This window comes from Nuphar pumila, chromosome 6 (genome assembly GCF_984573655.1).
Source record: "Nuphar pumila chromosome 6, dmNupPumi1.hap1.1, whole genome shotgun sequence".
Lineage (NCBI taxonomy): Eukaryota > Viridiplantae > Streptophyta > Magnoliopsida > Nymphaeales > Nymphaeaceae > Nuphar > Nuphar pumila.
Genome location: NC_143254.1, coordinates 27,799,750 through 27,819,938, shown reverse-complemented (window position 1 = coordinate 27,819,938; position 20,189 = coordinate 27,799,750).

Genomic DNA, 20,189 nt, shown 5'->3' with positions numbered 1-20,189 from the left:
TCATAGGCTGAACTTGTGAGCTGATATTTGAATTTGAATAAAATCCAAATTTGAGCCCGAGTTATACTTCAATAATGTACAACATGATATTAATTGGATCCAGATTTTGTAAAGCCTCTATTCGTTTGAGTCTGACTCTGAAGCCCATTACGTTGATTGTATCAGATAGTCACACCCGTTTACTTCCCTACCTGGGTCGTGGAAGCAATTGTATCTCACAAACTTTGTTCTTTGTTCGTGAATGAAAACTTAGTTGACCAGAACCTGAATTCCGTTATTCCAACCCAGATCCATCTCTTTCTTGAGATCGCACGAGAAGATGAACTAAACAATGATTTTGCCCAATAGGGTTTGGAACTCAGATGCATGTTGGTTTGGACTTAGATAAAGCTGCACACTTTTGAAATTGTATTAAGATCTGGTATGAATCTCTCTAAACCGTATCTAGATAGTTCTGACGCATGAGGTGGCGTTTCACTTTCACCCATCCTTCGGCCCAAATCCACAAAAACAACATTTAACTTGCATATGTTAAGCATATAGCTTGTGTCCATTCTGAATCAGGATCAAATCTTGATTTTGAGGTAGATTGGGCCTTGATGAGATCTTTCTTGTTAGATCATTCACTTTTTATTCATATGAAAGTATAGAAAGTTCGATAGCCCACCAAATCCATTTAATCCATCTGGGTGCAGTGTTACCAATTGTTCGGCCACAAACTACTCTCTTCAATGTTCACAATCCTGGACATTACCTAATTGGGTCAGTTAATTGAACTGATAAACAAGTCCTTATAAGCAGAGATAATGGTGGGTTTTGACCCATTCTGACACATCATAGGAAAATACCTATGTCTCAAGATTTATAAGTTCATTTGACAAAAGAGTGTGTTGGAAAGCTAACATCCACTTCTACAATTGGTCTTCATGGCTTGTCACTAAATTCGATGGTTTGAAATGTTAAGATTGCCCTAAAAGTGGGCTTTACTTTCTAAAGAATTTATTTTTTATTAAAAATAACTATGATAAAAATAATGTTTAAAAAAAAACTCACTATTTGTCAAAATTTGCCAATAACCAAAACCACAAATATTGGGCATCAAAATGACTATTTTAACTTTCACTTGTGTCGACCTCTTGAGGATATACAAATTTCTTCTATAACAGACTTTACTATTGATTTTTTGCCAAGAAATTGAAGGATTTTATAGAAATATAGAAAAGAATAATAAAACTAAACAAAAATACCTTTTCAAGGACATCTAAATCACTGAAAAATGATGAATGAGTGTTGAGATACATCCTCGATAACGTTCTGAAAAAAGATGAACATGCACAGTTGTCCCAAACCTGATTATTATGCGTGCACCAAAAATCTAGAAAAATGATAAAAAAAGACAGACAGATCGACGATTTAGCTTTTTAATGCGACCAAGATCACCTTGATCTGATGAGCAGTTTAAGAGAAACATCCTTTGAAAGATAGACTTTTCGACTACATCATACTCTCTGACTAAAAGGTAAATTCACATGATTTTTTCGCAGACTCGACAAAGTTCACATAAAATATAAGAAAAAATAACCAATATTTGCAAGGATGACGAGGTTTGCATATATTTCATCCATGGATGAGGAGGTCTACATATATTTTATGAGGAAGACCACACAAAGTTTGCATAAAATATATGTAAACATTCACAAATTTTTATAAAATATATGTGAACTTCCTCATTCTCGCATAAAATATATGTGGCATTTCTCATATTTACATAAAATATATGTGAACTTTCTCATCCTCATCCTTGTGAAGTTTCTCATCCTCTTAAATATTGATTATTTTTTGCTTATATTTTATACAGACTTTATGAGGTTCGCAAAAAAAATCGTGTGAATCTACCTTTTTGTTAGAGGGTGCACTACAGTAAAAAAATCTATATTCTAGAGGACGTTTCTCACAAACCATTCATTAGATCAAGGCAATCTCGGTGGCATTAAAAAGATAAAGCATTGATCTATCTGCTTTTTTTATTGTTTTTCTATATTTTTATGGATGTGGCCAAAAAATAAAATAGAATAACTGAGCTTGGCATAACTGCACCTGTTTATCTTTTTTTTTTTCAGAACATTGTCAGGGATGTATCTCAGCACTTGTTTATTATTTTTCAGTGATTTAGATGTCATTGAAAACAATGTTGTGAGAGGCGTACGCCTCAATACCTAAAGCATACGCCTTAGACGCGAAGCGCACGCTCAAAGTATTGAAGCGTTGCAGTGAAGCGTTTCAGGCTTGAAACGCACGCTTCACTCATGTGAAGCGCATGCCTCAAGTCGAAACACGCTTTGCTTCTAAGGCATGCACATCAATGCAATTTGTGAAGGGGAAAAGAGTATAACCTTCAGCTTGTAGGGGTTGGGTGGCCTCGGCTTAGCCTCCTCGCCGTCGTCTTCGTCAGAGTGACTATCGTCGTCGATTCTTTGTGAGGGAAGGCGTGGTCGCCTCCGCCACCATGGAATTGATGGTTGACCTCCACTCTTCATCGTCGTCCTCCTCGCCATTGCTGTTGTCGTCCCTCATGGCGCCTCTCTCTCTCTCCCTGCTTTTTTTGTTGGTTTCTTTTTTTTTGTTTTTTTCTTCAATGTCAATGCTTGATGGGTGATGCCTTTCTTGTTTCCATTGTTTTTTCTTGGGTGAATGCATGAGTTGGTCGTGTTTTTTTTGTTTAGAAAATGATGGTGTATGTGGTATTTGCGTGCTTGTGGACAAGGTTGCATGACATTGGAAATGCTGGATGTTTTTTTTTCTCTTTTGATGGTTATGGGTTTCCTTTATTCTTTGCTTTTTCTTTTCTGTTCTTCTTTTTTGGTTGTGGTCTTCTTTTGTTATGTTGGTTCCACGATATGGGTGTTTATGTTGGATTACAATGTGTTTTGTTGACCATTATTTGTTGTTTTTGAAGAGAAAAATCTCTGTTTTTAAAGGGTTATATAGTTTTAGCTCCTGCATGAATGCTCCATCGCATGAATGGTGCAGTTAATCAGACACTTCCTCATGCATGATGTTGTTTATTGGTTGCTGTCTGGAGGTCAACCTTTTACCTTTCTCCTTTTTTGCGTACAAGTGTTCATTTTTTGTTCTTATTAGATCATATACATATCATATTAGAGTTGGTACCTGATTTCTTATGTTTTGGGTATTTATTGTACCTTCCTTTTTCTGTTAAAATGGTTCATGAATGTCCTTTTTTTGTCATGCTTTCTGTGGGAATCGATTTTATGTTGAGATATATCAGAGTGATTCAGCCACAATTTGGAGGATTATCTTGACAAAATTTGCTTCTCCATTGACATGGTGTCTTATAATACATTGTGGTTGTTGCACCACTACAATTAATAGCATTGTATTTGGAAAAAAATAAGCCTTTTTAGTATAATATCTTTCAGTACAATAAAGGCTTCAAGCAACTTATTGCAAGATGCCTTGAAATGAATAGTGTGATTCAAACAAGCAACCAACTTGTCCAATTCGACTCAAGAAAATGAACAAGAAATCCGGATTTGTTCTTTTGCTTAGTTATGCCATCTGAAATGCAGAGCACTCAACAGAATGAACATGCTGCAAATTCCTACTTGTCCTACGGAATTAATTCATCCGTTTGGTTTGCCCGAGTGATCTAGTGTCTGTTTAAGACTTTCAACTTCAAGTGAAGTCAATGTGATAGTTTCATTCGTGTTTAGTTCTAATATTTGGATATTTCCCCCTTTTAAGCATTCTCTGAATCAGATAAGCAGAACTAGTGGTCATGAGGCCCAATAGAGCTTGTCTAAGTGAAAGGGAAATCAATGGCTTCACATAGTTAAATTCTGGAGTTTGTGGATCCTTGAAGTACCTTTTCTATTACGCAAACTTATCTTCTATCTGGTTTATTGAACAAATTATTTTATACTGCACAATTTCATTAATTTTTGAATGTCTCATTAGCTACCAAATCTTTATTTCATGTCTTCTAGTTTTTAATTGATGTTGTTCTGGAAGATGGTACTAAAAATTCTACAGAATGTCAAGGAAAAAAATATTTTTTGTTTTAGTCTATATCTTGAGTTCTTGATTATCGTTAGATTGCAAATGTGGGGATTCTTTAAACTAATGTTGGGCTTATGCCTCTAGGTTTTGTTCTTGATCCTTCAAAATGTAGCAAGCTGACCATGGAAGAAAAACAAGAGGTAGTGTATGAACTCTCAAAATGGCCAGAAGGTTCTACAATCATGGAGCCGACGAGAGCTCCTGGAGGTGATTTGTGCTGTCATGGGGAAAGAAAGGAAATATACGGGCCTACCAAAATCTAAAATGATAGAACGCCTGCTTAGGGTAGTATCTGAAAAAAGAACTGGACATAATGATGAGAGTGCACAATCTAGAGCACCTCCAATACTGCCAAGTACTCAAAGTACTCTGAAAAGGCAGAGGAAGACTGACAATCCTTCCCGATTAGCAATTGACACTAGAAGGAGTTGCATCCTCATCTTGGTGATGTCATTTATTAGTAGTTTTTATTTAAAATTTTTATTATTTTATTAATATTATATATTTTATTATTTTGATCATGAAGCTTACGCTTCAACGCCTCGAGGCTTACGCCTCGCTTCGCCTCATCACATTTAACAACCTTGGTTGAAAATGTATTTTTTTAGTTTCTTTGTTATTTTTTGTGTTTTTCTAAATCTTTTATTTTTTGAGTCAAAACATTATCTAAAAGATAGACTGCTTGGTTGTTTCAATCTACAAAGTATGATGATATTCTAGTTTTGAAACTCAGAAATGAAAATTCTAAAGGAGTTTTAGGTTCCAACTCAAAATAGAAAAGTTATAGGCATATGTCTTAGCTTTCCAACAACTATAAAAATATAAGTTTTTGATGTCAGATCAGAGAAATACGAATATGTTAAAATAAACTATTCTATAAAAAATAATCACATATTTTGAGAGAAAATTCACATATATTTAAGAAATTCGTATGGACTTTTAAAAATCAAATATTTGCGATTTTGGACATGAGGAGAATAGTAAAAATTGTAGGGCATTTTGAGAAACATAATATTTTTTCCATACAGTATGGTCATTTTTATGTATTTTTTAAACCAAAAACATGTTTTGGATATAACTTTTCACTATGATATTGGATCAAAGTAAATTTTAATTTGTTGAAAAGCTATGTTTTTAACTGAATTATCTTTTAAAAGACCCAAGAACAATAAAAACCTTTGAAAATATTCTTTGAAAAACACTATCAAATGAGATTTAAAAAAAAATATCCTTTAAAATGTTTGAATGTGCTTGAATATGTTTGGTACGCCTCGCAACAACTTCCTTCCTTTCAAAAATGCTCACACGTAGTCCTCTTGAGTGTGAACAGGCATCTCATTTTCAACAAGTCATGTTATTGACTTCGCAATGGGTAAACACTAATGTTGGTTGAGAACCTTGAGTGTCAACAATAATATACTTGCATATATTAATAACGAAATGTATACACTTTGTATATGTAATATGTATTATATGAAACAATTAGAAATATACATATTTTATAGTAAATATAAAGGAATCACCACTCAGCCAAATCATGAGTCAATCCATGCACCATTGAGATGCGAATCACTCAGTTTTTAAACTATGCAATGATGACCTTTGTTTTAGTTTCAATAAGTGTACATTATATCAAGCTTGAATTAAATAAGGTGTGTTTGATTGCACATTCCACTTGCCATGCCAAATGCTGGAGGGAGAATGGTGAAACATCATTCCACCCCGGAATGGAACGGTGGTAACACGCTCTAAAAAAAAATAGGGTGAAGGTGGGAAGGGGGTATTCCCTAACTCCCCCTCATTCCTCTCTCTCTCTAATTAGCGTTTGAATTAGGGCATTTTGATTTAGGGTTTCAAATTAAGGTTTTTTGAACTATGGTTTGAATTAAATATAAAAGCTAAGAAATTACTTTGATTAGGACATTGAATCACATTTCTTTAATTAAGGTTTTTTATGTTTAATTTGATTAAAGTTTTTTTTCTTTGTTTAGGGTTTGAAATATGGCTTTTTATATTTAATTTTATAGTTTTTTTATTTAATGGTTTATTTTTCTTGTAGCTTAGGATTTTTTATTTATGTATGATTTATTTTCTTGCATTTTAGGGTTTATGTTTTATTTTTTTATAATTTATTTATTTTTAAATAGAAAAATATGATTTTCTATTTGAGTCTAAACAAACACTGGAGAACAATCGTTACAAAATAGATAGAACGTGTCTGTCTGTTTTGTTTAACTATTTTGTCCAATCTTGGACAAGAAATCAAACACAACTTTATATATTTATGTAAAATATACTTGTATATATAGTCACTAGAATATGAGAATTGGAAATATGAGAATGGCCGTGTGAATTGAGATTTTCATGGATTTTTAATCTTTTCTCTTAAATCAAACCATATGGATGTGGTCTAAGATTTGTTTTATAAGGACAAGCTTTTGAATCATCCTATTATGATGGATAAACGAGATCTTTTAAGGCTTTAAAATTAATGACTCATAACCTTCATAAATATTTAAGCATTCAAAAATCACATTTTTTTCATAAAAATACATGATCCAACATTTGATTCCTAGCAAATTCACCATGCCGGACACATTCACATGGTTGGATTTACAAAAAAAATGTCAGAAATGCTTGTATTACTGGTTTTCATATTCTAGTGACTATATATATATTTATTTATATATGAGCAAGGATAGGAAAGATACAACTAAATCTCAGGCACCAGCAGCATGTTCGAGCTTGACCCAAACATTTGACTATGGGATGCCTCCTTTTTTATTTTTTATTTTGGATAATCCACCCCTCCCTATCATCCACGAATCAGGATCGGGTGCAATCACATGGCACAAAATTTGTGCATTAAGCATGTGATCGCCCTCTATCAGGCCTTGGGCACCACAACTGATAGACCCTGTGCTTAATGCATACATATTTGTGCAATCATATTGCACATGATCTTTTCACATCATCGACTGCACATTGGCTGGCATTCAGTTGGTAAAACCCTTAAGGTCTTCCCTGCCTGCCAGTGAGTACACCCAACTTCGACCTTGTGCCATGCCACCCATGGGGTTTGGACTCGGGACATTCCTTCAACTTGGTGACATTCACATGTCGCCGAACCATATGTGGGGATGGCAGTGAACCAAGGCGGGGGACAAGGTCTCCACCACAACCTCGTCTCAAAATCTTGCCTTCCATCCTCGCCTCCATCTCCACACGGGTCTTGATTTTAACCTCCATCCCTGGTCCAAACGAGGTGACGTGGGGGCGGGGCCCCATTTCCCCTCAGTCCACTGACATCCCTAAAGAAGGACAGGGACGGGGAGGGGCGGAGAAAAGCATAAGTCCATTCCCGCACAGGTTTTGATTTAAACCTCCATCCCCGCCTCCATCCTCATTTTATGTCCTACATCCCCGGTCCAAACGGGGTGAGGCGGGGCAGGGCCCCATTTTCCCCTCTCTCTAACCATATGAATGGAGCCCTTGTGGGACTTTTGGAATTATTGACTAATATGGGAATATAGGTCTCGTCTTCAACAAGGTGAATATACGACATGAAGATTGTGGTAAATAAGCATAATTTTCTCTTACTTGAAGAAAGGGTGACTTCAAGGATGGACGGAAGGTGAAGCAGGTTCAGATTGGTCAAAGAGGTTAAGCATTTAGCCATGTGGATTAGTATGAGGAACCATTGTCTAAAACGTCACCTAGTCGAACTGGTGACTCAGTTGGACATGGCCATTTACTGGGTCAACCCAATGAATGACTCAAGATTTAACAAAACTTGGCCAAGTGATGGGCTCACTCACTTAGCCATAAGTAGAATCGGTCAAGTCAGCTAAGTTTTGGTATGACTCATTTGTGTTACACACATATATATACATATAAGTGTAACATTTTCAAAATTCTTGATGTTTTTGTTGATCAGACCATAGATATGATCTCCATCCATTTTTAGTAGAAAACAAGCTTTAGATCTCGTGATTATGATGTGCATGTAGTTTTTTTAAGATCTTTAAAAATTAATGGCCCACAATATACCAAAATTGATGACTTAAAAAAGTCTTGTTTTTATATCCAAAGAACTGACCCAAGGGATGATTCTTATCAGATAAACCATGCTGAATGCATCTATGAAGTTTGATTGAGAAGATGCAACCTACACCTATGGTTTCTACCCAAGGGGGGGGGGGGGGGGGGGGGGGGGGGGGGGGGGCGCAGTAGGAGCTGTTAGTGCCCGTCACTTTGTGTTGGGGCGTTGCAAGTTCAAAACCCCATCGTATGATTGTAGAACTGGTGGGTGCCTAACCCCCCAGCTTGCCTATCAAAAAAAAAAAAGACGCTATAAACCCCATGCAAGGTCATTAACATTCCTGTACATTACTGCCTTGATAAACTTAGTTTTCAATGTAAACTATACATAGACCTCAGTATGCTCTCTCATGTCAGTTTGATTTTAGATGAAGCACCGAGGGATTAACTTTTTAGTTCTTTCTACCTCCAATATCTATAACAATGTTATGATCATTTTTCTTCCAAAAAAAGATGTTGAATGAAGGTAGAGATAAGATAAGGTTTGGAGTCTTCAATTAGAAATTCTGATTAATTATTTTTTATTATATCACTTTTTCTATATAAATGCTTCTAGGTAATGTATGGCACCTTTATTGAGAACAACACTTGTTAACTTGCGAGTGAATCGAGGCAAGAATTTCCTTGAATTGATTCTCTTCTAAGAGCTAGCTGTTTGATCAGCTGCTCCTATTGTAGATCTTTTGATTCACTTGGTTTCAAATAGATATAGCAAGTCTCTATTGGGCATCCTTAATGATAGGTTTATTTATTTCCTTTGATTGATGACATGGTAAAAAAGTGGACTCAAGTGCAATTGAGTTTAGTAATCAACTCATAACAATTTTGTGATTCAATTTTCTAATTAATAGATTAATTAAATCATTTTATTTTTAAGTAATCACATATTGCATCTTAAGATTCTACAAAAAAATAGTAATTAATTAGCTTTAACCTTTGATTTGATTTGATTTTTTGATTATTCCTGCATTTATAGCTCACCTAATAATGATAGAAAGTAAGTTGATTTCTTTCTAATTGAATCACATGAGAGCTATCCCATGTATGTCAAAACTGTTACTCAAACAATTCAAGTATAATTCCCAAGACTGTCTATCTACCTACCCCCTGTCAGTACACAAAGCATCCAGATAGGGATGCCCACCAAACCGAGCTGGCTCGGGCTCGGCTCGGTTAAAGCTTGGCTCAGGCTCGTCTTCTTCGTAAATGAGTCAAGCTTGAAAACGAGCTATCGAGCCGAGCTTGAACGAGGCTGAGCAGGCTCGATAACGCTTGATTCATTGCAAACCCCATATATATAATATCTTTGCAAAGAAATTTAGAACTACATTGTTACTGCAATGGGTAGGGCGTTAGTCTTTATTAAGAACATGTTGGGTTTAAATCCCGCCTTTTGCGGATTTTTTGCTGAGAATTTTTAGTATGTATAGAAGTTTTTCTGTAATAATAATCAAAAGACATGTTTTGGCTTAATGATAGGTCCCTTAGTTAATGTTAAAGGAGTTTGGGGGATCAAATCCCTTCTCTGCAAAACTTTCTTTTAATAAATCTTGTTTAAGCTCCACTCGGCTCGAACTCGGCATGTGTGCATCCTTACTTCCAGCTATCACCCTATCGGTCTATTCCCTTAACCCCTACTTAGTTGTTAACTAGAAACTCTGTCAACCTAACTTCATAAGTTTACTTATTACGCTACCACTGCCTCTTGAAGATCCTGTAGAGTAGAGTTCACATTTCAAGCCTTAAGCAACAACTGTGTAAGTGTACATTTGCATCTACAAAAGGTGCTTATGAGATATATCAGAGACCTGCCTCTCTACAGTTCCAGAAACTATAGCTCAAAAGGTTTATTTATTTGCTACATCAAAACAGGTTTCTGATAGTTTGAGCACATCTTGTTATTTGTAATTCAATGGCAAGCACACTGCTTGCCCATTTTTCAACCTTGTCTTTTGTATTTGGGGAAAGGGGCACACTAACACCTACAACACTTCCAATGCTGTTCTAGGGCTAAAAGTAATAAATTAGCTACAGTACTCTGTTTTCTTTGCAAAGTCATTCAAAAGTGTCGAACCCATATCCTTAGATTTGACAATGTTATGCTTAAAAGATGTTAAAAAATAGAACTTCACCTAGGCTTATCAAGGGTTTCAATTGAATGGTAGTTCCAATAATGCAAAATCCTAGCATATGCTGCTACTCCTATTAGTCTAGTTGTGCCATGAGACCCTAATCAGTGTCAAGTTGTATATATTTCTCTAGAGTCCGGATCAGGTGCAATATGATTGCACAAATATTTGTGCATTAAGCACCTGATTGCCCTCTATCAGGCCTTGGGCCACTGTCCCCAAGATGGAGGATGAACAGCTGCTTAATGCACAAATATTTGTGCAATCATATTGCACCTGATCTTTTCACATTTCTCCATGTGCATCACACCAGATATACATTATCCCAAAGGGTATTCTTGGTTGATTTATGTTGAATTGAAGATTAAATATATATGTTTTGCCATTATACTATATCATATCCTTGTTTGATTCTTTTTTCAATAATCACCTTTACTACATTTAAACAACAATTCATGCATGTCTATCTAGGGCTTAGCTTTTACTAAGAATCTTAGGTTAAGCTTATTATATTGCATCAGTCTCATCAACCATTCTTAATGTTTCTAAATACAAAGAGCCCAAAAGTAAATTAGAGCAATAACCTTACACAAGTTCAATAATAAATTTCTTACATTTAATTCGTAAGATGTGCTTAAATGAATCTAGTGAAAGTTTTTGTCACGACTACTGTATTGATCTAAAAAACCACCTTGTGAGAATCAATTGCCACAGAATTGGAATGGAGTGGCTAGGAAAATGCTAAAAAAAAATATTCAGTTAACTTGCAGTTTAAATATGTTGAAAGTCACCTAATTCTAGACTAAAAGCTTCAATTTTTCTTTCTAATTTTTTTTTGAAATAAACTGACCATAGAATTGGAATGGAGTGGCTAGAAATAACTCAATTAAACCAAATGTCATTTGTTCAAATCCTTCCTAGTGTCCAAGTGTTTAAACAACAGACTTATCACAACCATGGGTAGCAGCATGCAAACAAAAATTCATTACAAAATGATAATTAAAAAAGGAAAAATAATATATATGGATTTAATTTTATCATAATTTTGTAATATAATATAAAAATAAACATATTGATATATATGCAACATTTTCATGGATAAGTATACAATCCATACTAGTTATTTCATGAATCTAAACTTCTGATTCACATTGATAGCATGCCCATAAAACAACATATAAATGTATCATCAATGCATCAACACATAATTACCAGATGCATATTCAAACTATACGCAACAACGAAACAACTATATATATATATATATATATATATATATATATATATATATATATATATATATATATATATATATATATATATATATATATATATATATATATATATATATATATATAGTTTCAGCATTTTATCCAGCCATGGTTACCACCCATGGCTGAGCATATGTATCGACATACATATGCCTGTAATAGGGTTGTATGTAAGTGCATCGGGGCACCTTGCACACACTATCATGAACAAGTTCCTACCTCAATTCAGACTGGAGGCACCATGCGGTTCAGCAAGGTATGCAGGTAGGTCAATCCCCTACAAGTTCGGTTGCAGTCTTTCAGCAGTCGTGACTCTTCATCAACCAACATCTTCTTTCAGTTGAAGTCCTCCCCAATTGTGTGGGAGGAATAGTGGAGAGGAGGAAGGGGAGAGAAGAGGGGTCACGAGAGAGAGGGTGATAGAGGGGTTAGTTATAGGGGATAAACTGGAGTGGGGGCGTGAGAGAGAATCTCTTTCCTAAAAAAGTTGTTTGTTTTCCACTATTTTAGCTAACTCCCCCTCATCCCAATTGACTAGGACTCCACCCTTTAGAGGCATCTCTCCTAAAATCATGTGGGAGAGATACCATAACCAACCGACCACTCACTTTTCTAAAACTTACTACCTTTTTATTTTCTCTTTTCCAAACATAACTACCTACTTACCATTTTATCTTTTATCCTCTCATTTTTAGTAACTCATCTTTTAACCTCTCCTTTTCATTAACTCATCTTTTAACCTCTATTTAATTTAAAAATTACTTTCTCTTTACTATTTACTTAGTATCCTATCTATCTATCTATCTATCTATATATATATATATATATATATATATAATTAGGTGGGGGACATCCCACACTACTTGGGTTTTTTCCTAAACACAAGTAATTGGATCTATACAATGAGGATCGAGGATCCCTTTATAATTTTTAAAATTTCTATTGGAACTATCTTGAACCATATAAAGATCCAAATCTTTCTGAAAACCAATCTCCGAGATTCAATATTGGAGATCCAATATTAGAGTTCCAGACTTTGAAATCCAATCTCAGAGATTCGATATAAGAGATCTAATCAGAGCCGTACCTGTGTTTCATGGGGCCTGAGGCGGAGGGAAAAAATGGGCTCCCTATTAATAGTGAGTTCCGGGGCAGTGCCTCCGAATCAAAAAAACAATAAAATTTGCATTCATGTTAAACAAATATAATATTTCAAATAGTTATATTATATTAAATAAAAATATATAAAATATTTATATAAACTACCTAGACAATACTCATTCGTCTTAAAAATGGGCCCCTAAAATTTTTTTGGGCCAGGGGCCCTCAGGCCCAAGCCTCATTGGCCTCTTTACAGGTCCGGCTCTGGATCTAATCTCTAAAATCCAATATTAGAGATCCAAATCAAATTCCAATATAAAAATACACACAAATAAGAATTCCGACCATATTTAAATCAAAATTTACTTTTTATTCGTAGTAGAATTATAGAAAAAATCACAGGCATTACATTCACGACTTTGATACCCATGGGTATAGTTTTACAACAAGTACGGGTCTGCCTAACCCTAACTTGCTTATCAAAAAAAACAAAGAAAAAAAAAATCAGCCCTATTCAATGTGGAACATTGTCAAGGAGATGTAGCTCAAAATCTCTAATATTTGAACCTAATATTATATTAACAAAAAGAATCCTCTTCCAAATTTTGAACACAAGGAAGAAAAAATCTCCCAAAAATTTGAGAACCAAAAGTCCCTTCACAATTATAATGTTTATCATTATCCATTAAGAGATGGTAGATCTCTACATGCTTATCAGCCATTGTCATCTTTGTACCAAAAGTCCATTCACAATTATAATCTTTCTCCATTAAAAGGTGGTAGTGAGCAAACTATTTATTTTTAAAATCTGATGATTGTGCAATATTCAAATACCCTTACAAGAAGGTGTTGTTCACATTTAACTGATGAATTTTCCAGCTTCTACAAACACCAATGGCAAGCATTAATTGTTCTTTTCATGGTTGGCTTCACTACATAACCATAGGTCTCAAAATAGACTACCCCTTCTTCACTGTAACCCTTATCAACTAATCAAACCTTGAACAAAACAATACTACCATCAGCGTGACTTTTTTATATGGTAAATCTACTTACACCCAACCAAATTATGAGTCATTGGGAGAAACCAGGATCCAAGTTTGATCTTTGTATGATTCCTCTATTTCTTCCTTCATAGTTGTAACCCACTTAGTTTCATTTTAAGCTTGGCCAAAATTCCTTGGGTCATTTCACAAACTAAGGCTTCAGGAATCATATATCTAATGCTACAAAAGTTTTGGGTTTACAAGTTCCATCTTGTGATCTCGTAATCATATGATAGGTTCTAACTGGGTATATATTGAGCGGACAAGTCTGCTACAAGGTTTATTCCTGAAGGTTGATCTAAAGAATAGTCAGTATCAATGGATTCTTTTTTTTTTTTGATAGGCAAGCTGGGGTTAAGCATACCCCTACCAGATATCTCTTAAGCCCCATGTGGCAGAGGGATTCGAACCTGGGCCTTCAGCTTGGCACAGGACCCCGATTATCACATGGGATACCACCTCTGTGGTACCGCAACAAAATATTGTTGAACATAAGCATTGCTACATTGTGGGAATGGGATTAAGCTTACTTACTTATGCCTCTATTTAAATGATTTTTGGGGTAGATGTCTTCAGAGTCACGATTCATACTATAAACAAATTGCCAAACAAAAAATTGAGAAATAAATCCATGTTTTGAGTCGATTTTTAAAAGAGTTTCTCAACATGATTTCTTTAGTCTTTTGGTGCACTTGTTACCCGTATCGTCTCTTACAATCACACTAAGTGATTGTCAAAAATCATAACCATGTGTTTTTATTGACTATCAGACATGCCATAAAGGCTATTTATGTTTTGAGCCTCTTACAGAGAGGGTTTTTATATCTCAGCATGTTATATTAGATTACCTTTCTCTCTGTTGGAAATGGAGTTCCTATGACAGAAAAATGCTTTTAAATGGCTTTATAACCAGGGATCTAAAGTTGTGAAATCTGATTCAGCTATACCCATTATACCTATTGATAATTCTTCCTATGACCCAAAATTTTCTTGTATCGATGTTTCCAACACCAATGGGTTAAAATTTCTGTAGTGGACTACTTGCCAGCCACCAACCTCTTTGGCCTCTCCTCCCCTCAGCACGCCATGTCCTATCCAAACTTGATAACTCTTAACACTTTGTTCAGAGTGAGGAATGTGCTGCAAAATTGACTGCCAAACTTGTAATTCACGAATAACAAAGCTGACCTGAGGAAATTGACCAACCCATCAGCAGAGATCATGTAGAGGAGTCACGAATAACAAAGCTGACCTGCCAGTGATATGTAAACATAGAGTAAGTGGAAAGTGATAGCCATCCAGAGTTGGGCAGAGTCCATTGATTAGCAAAGAGCCACCTCTGAAAAATTATCCGTGTCATGGCCTAAAATGGGAAGATTTCTCTCACGGACTGCACTTAAAGCATCAATCTGAAACTTTAAAGAGGAAGAGCGTCAATTATCAAAGAGAATATCGTTCTGATAATCCCAAATAGATCTGACAGTTATTTGATAGTAAATAACCAACACCGAGATATGTGCTTTTCCAGAAACTTGTATCCGGACCACTGCTTAAAATGAGTAAGAAAAATGTGAGACTTATGCCATTGTCTGCCAAAAAATTGAGCTATTTGGAACCAAATAGGAGCAACCATCGCACAAGATGTAAAGAGATGGTCTTGTGATTCTTCCTGAGTTTGGCATAAGTACCATCGGTATGCTAATGCAATCCCAATTAACTGAAGACATTGTTGAGTTACGAGCCTGTTGCTTAAGGCCAATCTGAGGGTAAGCGCCACACGTGAACCATGTCCCCGGAGCCATATGACAGAACTGAAGTCAAAATGTTCTCCTTTAGTCCGTACCTCAATCCAAGCTAGGTTAGTAGAGATTTGAGTTGAGGCTTTCCAGTTTAGCACATTAGATTGGTTGGAGAATGGAATGTTTGGAGGAATGGAATTGATGATCTGAATCCTGCCCTGCAATGAAATGAAATGTAAAGGCAGTCTCGAACACTTTGAGGCAAAGTGGTAACCGCCTCCTAAACAGAAATAAAACAAAGCTGCTTGTAGCAAATAGATGACAGAGGAGTCTCTAAACACCAACCAATGGGTAATCACCAAACCAAGAATCAAACCAGAATTCAACAGTGCGACCATGACCAATTTGCCATTTGGCATGGGTTCCAATGATGTTAATGCCCGATTTATTGCTGCGACATCCGTGCGAGCCTTGTAATCGAGTGACAGGAGTCCATAGATATGTGTGAGATAAATATTTTGCTTGCATAAGATGACACCACGCATTGTCCAAACCAGTACCAAGGTTGAAGGCAGATTTAGTCAACAAGGCACTATTAACATCTTGTAGTCTTTTAAGAGCGAACCTGCCTTCAGAGTGAGGTTTACAGACGAACCCATCTGGACCTGGTGCACTGTGAGGATTGATACCAAAAATAGCCTGTTGGACTTCGTCTGGAGTCACAGGGGCTAGATGTAAATTTTCTTGAACTATAACACAAGGCGTATCGATCCCTAATCACTGAGATTTACCGATTGTCAAGTGAAGAGGTCTTCAGAAAACTTGTGGATGCCTGCAAGATAGTAGATGTATCATGTATACGATGGCCATCTAAATCCTCCAAGAAGGGAATGTGTTGTCGTTGCATATGACGTTTAAATTGCACATGAAAATAGGTGGTATTTAGATCGCCCTCTGTTATCCACCTGCATCTGGCTTTTTGTGACCTCCTGCATTTGCAATAGAGAGGAAAGATTATGGTTCAGATGCTGGCATGTCTCTATAAAGCAAGGTTGTCCAGCATCCAAAGCTTGTTCAGCTTGCAGTAGTTGTTGACGAATCTCAGCAGTCCGATGATGTATATTCCCTAAGGAAGAGCGAATCCAAAATCTCAACTGCTGCTTCATAGCATCGAGCTTAGAAACAACTTATACATAGGACAACCAAATATCCTTTGTTGGCATGTGTCAAGTACAATTTGTCGACAAGCAGGTTGCTGAAGCCACATATTGAAAAATCTAAAGGGAGAGTAAGAGTGCTGCTGTTGCAAAGAAACTAGAACAGAGTCCAATATCGAAGAGTGGACTAGTAACAATTTGCAGGGAAGAGTTAGGAAAAGAGTTCAGCCAAGACTGAGTTATGAAGGCCTTGTCAATTTTAGTAGCACAAAAAATTGCTCCCGCTTGATTATTATGTCACGTGAAATTCCTGACTAAATTATGGAGTTCAAACAACCTGCAATCTTCAATAACCTGATTGAATTCGTTCATTGGTAAATGATGATAGCCCCAGCCCATCATGAGGGTATCTTACAATATTCCAATCACCCAATAACTAAGGAAGATGAAGTTGGTGAGACCGCACACTTTACCATAGTGTTAGCCGCTCAAAATATGAATGGTATGTAAAAAAAAGTTTCAAAATATAGTATATTTGTAAAGTTTGTGGTGATTTATTGTTTCCCACTAAAAGTGCTTTGAAAATGTTTTGTCCCATATCTAAGAAGGAAAATTTTTTATGGTGGTTTAAATAGAGTTTATTCTCTAGTCTTTATTTTGGTAAACCATGTGTATTAGGGTGACTTGTGGACGTTGCAGTGCAAGGGCGCTTGAGGCGCAATGTGGGGTTTTGATGGCGCACTTTGCACGCTCTCAACGGCGCGAGGAGCATGTGAGGTGCTAAGGTCTGCTTTGACCAAGCCATCTTTTGACTTTTCATTTTTTGAATAGTTTGGCCATTTGAAAGACTTTAAAAATGTATTTATATAGCATTTATGGGGCATTGTGATTGTTGGACGGTTTTAGAGGTCCTTGATTGTGAGGTGCTAAGGTCCGTTTTGACCAAGTCATCTTTTGACTTTTCGTTTTTCAAATGGTTTGACCGTTTGAAAGACTTTAAAAATGCATTTATATAGTGCTTATGGAGCATTGTGATTGTTGGACGGTTTTGGAGGTCCTTGATCGTTAGTCAAAGATGGGTGACCATTTAAAGTTGTTTTCGTTCAATTTTTAAACCGTTGGATTTATGATCTTTAATTTCGTTTATAACAAAAACGTATTGGCTTTTTTAAAGTATAGATTTCTTCATTTTTCGTCTTTTGAATCATTAGGTTTTCTAATTCTTAAGCTTTCTCTTTCTTTTCTTTTGTTCTCGATTTGGCTTACCAAGTTCAAATGTGGGAGAGGTCACCTGATCTTGCGAAGCAGTGACTCTCTTGAAGTTCAAGCCTAGTTGTATCCTGGGAACTCAGTCATGAACAAACCTTTTTCGTATCTTAAAAATTCTTGAAATGAGGCGATTGAAATTCTAAAGATAGCGATCTTAAGAACCTAATTCTAGGTTTGAGATCTTGATTTTCCTAAATCTTGTTTTCGGTCACCGATTGTTCCAACATTGTATTCACGTATACCATAAACAAAGAATTGATTCTTCCCATCATCAACTAATATTGTAAGGCATGAGGTGGAAGAAATTACTTGATCTGTCCTAATGGACAGGGGACTCCATAAGCAAATAATGTGAGATGGACCAACACCATCGCATTTTAGTCTCCAACCAAAAATGAGAGATTTGCAATATAGCAGGATGAGAGATTTTTGTCTCCAACAAAAAATGTGACTTGTACCCCGAGCTTCCTTAATGTGTGATTGATCTCAGAGCGGTCCGATTTACGTCCCAAACCATGAATATTCCATGCAACAAACTTCATAGATATTTGTTAGACTTAGAACACTAATGCAAGAAAGGAAGCACATAAAATTTTTTAGACATAGAAATATTCTCGGTTGATGAACTTACCAGCTTCATTATTATAAGGCAACAGAGGTTATTTGACCACCTGACCAAGTGGAGAGTGCATCGACTCCTGTGGTGAGTCCATACGTGAGAGAGTGAGCAAAAGTGTGGATCCGTAAGAGAGGAATTGCCTTCATGAATCCTTTTACGAGTTTTTGTCTCTCTGGCCGAATGTACTACTGAATGAGAGAGTTTTTTATTCTTCCCTATAGTTGACAAAACTTGAAACTAATAATTGGAATGAAACTAGATGTGGTCAGAGGAACGAAAGAGCTCTCGAATTTGAAGTTGGAATAGGCAGAAGAAAAAAACTGTGTGGTTTTCTCTAAAGTAAAACCTGGGGGAGTAGCTGGTTCTACAGATTCCAGCAGAGTGCTATATTTCCCAGCTGACATTGATGGCCTGCACAAATGAAGGCATGATTGTAGATGAATCTGACATCATTCTGTTTTGTTGTTGCACTACTTGGAAACGGTTTGACTGATTGTCCATCTTTTGAATGGGAGGCTTACAATGAATGGGCTGAGCAAATTTGACATTTTCCCATGAATCTTCCAGAACTGGATAAGACTGTGAAGAAGATGGTCGAGACTAACAAAAGGAATCTGAATGTCTCACATAGCCACAAAAATTACGGAACCGAAAATGGCCCTAATAAATAACGTCTTGATAGAACATTCGGTCCTTTTTTAATATATAGCCACCTTAATCGAAGATGATGGTGTAAAGTTGAGTGGTAAATCTACTTGTATGCGAGCGTATTCAAGACACGAGCCATTCCTTGAAAGAACTGTTTGTTCCAAAGTTCTTTCGAAAGATCGGGCAGTCTTATCCAAAGAGGAACCAGAGTAGTGAGATCCAATTTTAAGTCAATACCTGGTACCTATCTTTGAGCAACCAGAGTCCTACCTGCTACTCGCCATGCTCCTCGCTTAGAGATGAGGTTAAAACTAGTCTCATTTGATACTCAAATGAAAAAGAAACAATTCTTCAGAGTAGAAAACTTCAGCACCTTGACAGATGTCCAAAAGGCCCAGAGTTTTTCAAAGGCATATCAAAACTCTAGAGCTTTACTCGTCAGTCCCCCTGTGAACCCAGCAAGGGCTGTCCACTGAAAGGGAGAAATCATACGATCATAAGAAGTAGAGGGAATAACTAGCTCAGGTTCATCATCCGAGCCTCCTATGCGAAGATCGTCATCCATAAATATAGACATAGGATTACTCTCGTCTATATCCTCCCAGCTAAGGCTGGAAGTAGAAGCACCAGAAGAGCCTTCAACTTCCATTGAGAAAGAGAGAGAATCTGAGTGTTTCGCTTGTCTGGTTTGGTTCCAATTTTCTGTCGAGAGATTACGATGGAACTTGTTTTATTATTATTACTCACAAATACTGTCACAAGCCTATTTTTTCAATAGGTCAGCGCGACACGACAGCCCTTCCTTATCGCCACAAGCTTTTCGATCGCTCGTTTGCTGCTTGCGGAAGCTTAGATAACTCAGAGTGCAAGAGAGTGAAAGAAGAGATAGGAAGAAAATTGTAATAACTTGAAAGTAATCATAATGAGGGTGAACAAAAGAAATCTTAATGCATTTGCATTCATTTACAATTTTGCCTGCAGGTTCATTACAGTTTAGATCTATGGGCTAACCCTTCAGGGTATTGATCA